Source organism: Chenopodium album, chromosome 22 (genome assembly GCF_948465745.1).
Source record: "Chenopodium album chromosome 22, dcCheAlbu1.1, whole genome shotgun sequence".
NCBI classification, from domain to species: Eukaryota; Viridiplantae; Streptophyta; class Magnoliopsida; order Caryophyllales; family Amaranthaceae; genus Chenopodium; species Chenopodium album.
In genome coordinates, this window is record NC_137855.1 from 20903537 (window position 1) to 20905750 (window position 2214).

At 37.5% G+C, this 2214-nt stretch overlaps 1 non-coding gene across 1 annotated transcript; it reads left to right on the forward strand.

Annotated features, from left to right (window-relative positions):
- The first annotated feature begins 802 nt into the window (after positions 1-802).
- Positions 803-909, forward strand: LOC145606425 (small nucleolar RNA R71). Its single transcript, XR_014105304.1, has one exon. It is a non-coding gene; the product is annotated as a small nucleolar RNA R71 (small nucleolar RNA).
- Positions 910-2214: the final 1305 nt, after the last annotated feature.

Below are 2214 nucleotides of genomic sequence, written 5' to 3' on the forward strand. Positions count from 1 at the left end.
CACTCGTTAGGGTGATTGCATTTGCATGATCCGTAGGTTGAATTCCCTGAGCTGGTAGGGCTCCTTGCTGGCGAGCTTGTAGAGTAGAGGACAATTGGGCAATTTGTGTGTCCATGACTCTATTATGGGCTATAATTGAGTTAATCTGTTGGTCTCTACTCTCCATATGCTTTTGCATACTAGTTAGCATCGCTCTAATTCATGACAAGGCAGGGTCAGAAGATGTAGTAGGGGTTTGTGCTGTGGCTTTTTGGTTAGAGTGAGAGTGGTAATATTTCTGCTGTCGAGGGGGTGCTTGTTGTGGAGGTGGGGGGTTTTGAACATTGGTGCTTCGATATGATAGATATGGATGATTTCGGTAGCCAGGATTGTAGTGTTGGAGTATGGGTTATTTTGCTTATAGGTTTGAAAAGCATTAACTTGCTCCATTGAGCTCCTGCAACCTTGCTACCAATGTCCTATACTTCCACAATTTTCACAAAAAGATTCATTAGAATTATTAGCAACAGCAGAAACATTAGCAACAAAATTAGGGATATTAGTACTAAGGTTATCTGATTTCTGGCAAATAGAAGTAAGCTGAGCCTGCAAAAGGGATACTGAATCAACGTGGTGTTTACCCTTATTTGCATAGCCTCTAGAATTCCCATATTGGGAATTATGTATCGCCATATCTTCAATAAGCTGACCTGCATCATCAACATTAAGATTCATAAATCTACCACTAGGTGCGGAGTCTAAAACCCTTCTAGATGCATTTTCTAATCCATTGTAAAAGGCTTGAATTAGCTGCCACTTTGCCAAATTATGGTGGGGACACTCCCTCTGCAGATCTATGAACCTCTCCCAAGCCTCATATAACGCTTCATCTGGCTCCTGGGAAAAGTTCTGAATGACACTTCTTAATAAAGCTGTTTTCTCTGCAGGGTAATATTTATTATAAAAATTTAAAGCAAGAGTCTCCCAGTTAGTAATACCAAGTGCAGTTCTATTCAAGCCATTAAACCACAATTTAGCTTTTCCACATAATGAACAGGGAAAGAGAATCTCCCTGATCTGGTCCTGCGAAAACCCATTCTGCCTAATAGTGTTGCAATATTGACAGAAATTCGCAATGTAAAGATTAGGATCTTCACCCTTAGCTCCACTGAATTGCTTCCTTTCTATCATCGTTATGAATTGGGGCTTGATCTCGAACTAGACTCCCTCCAATTCTGGTTTGGGTGAAAGGTGTGGAAAATCCGTCAGGGACGGTTGCGAGTAATCACTGAGCTTCTTAGGTGCAGTCATCTCTGATTCTGAATCAGAAGGAACCTCCGAATCACTAGAATCAGATGGCGGATTACTAAGAATATCGTTACTCCCAGAGCCTGCCAGGATTTGTCTATAAAAATTCTTCTGTCTATGGAAAGAGCGCTTGATCTCAAGATCGAATGGAATGTAACCTGATCTGGAACACTTGGGCACAAACAGAGAACGAAAAAGACAAATATGAGAACTGCCTCAAAGAACTAATGTTCTTTGACACAAAAGAAAAATAATCTAGACTACAAAAAACAATAAGAAATAAAAAATAAAACCGTTTCCCCGGCAACGGCGCCAAATTTTGACAGGCTAATGTCGTAGTCACCTAATCAAAAGTAATTCCTAAATCCTCTAACTATGTCGATAGAGAAGAAGGGTCGAACCACAGGGAAACAAGTCAATTTATTCCTAATTAATTAAAAGTAATCTAAATTATTAAGTAACAATTTGTTGTTATTAAAGGTCTATGCTATGAAGAATATGAGTAGGAAATAATGCAGGGAGAAATCTTGTAATAAAAGCCTAGGGCATAGGTTCACTAATAAACAATATTCCAAAGTAAAACATAATAATCAATCCTCAATGCATAATTTGTTGGAGAATTCAGAGTATTTAGTTGATTATTATTCATGTTATATTAAGTTTAAGTCATTTGGTTAAGGTGTCATGACTTAGACACATATGATTAAGGTAGTAGTATACAACTAATCAAGAGAAAAGATTTCAGTTTCGGTTTCTCTTGCATTAGTATGGTAGTTTCTTGATGCATTATAAATTGTGTATCAATTGATGACTAATTATGAATTGTTTAATGCATGTCTTAATACATTGTTTAAGACATGTTTTAATGCATTGCTTTAGTTTCATATCTCTTGATAACATTTGGCCGATTAATGCATTGTTATTACT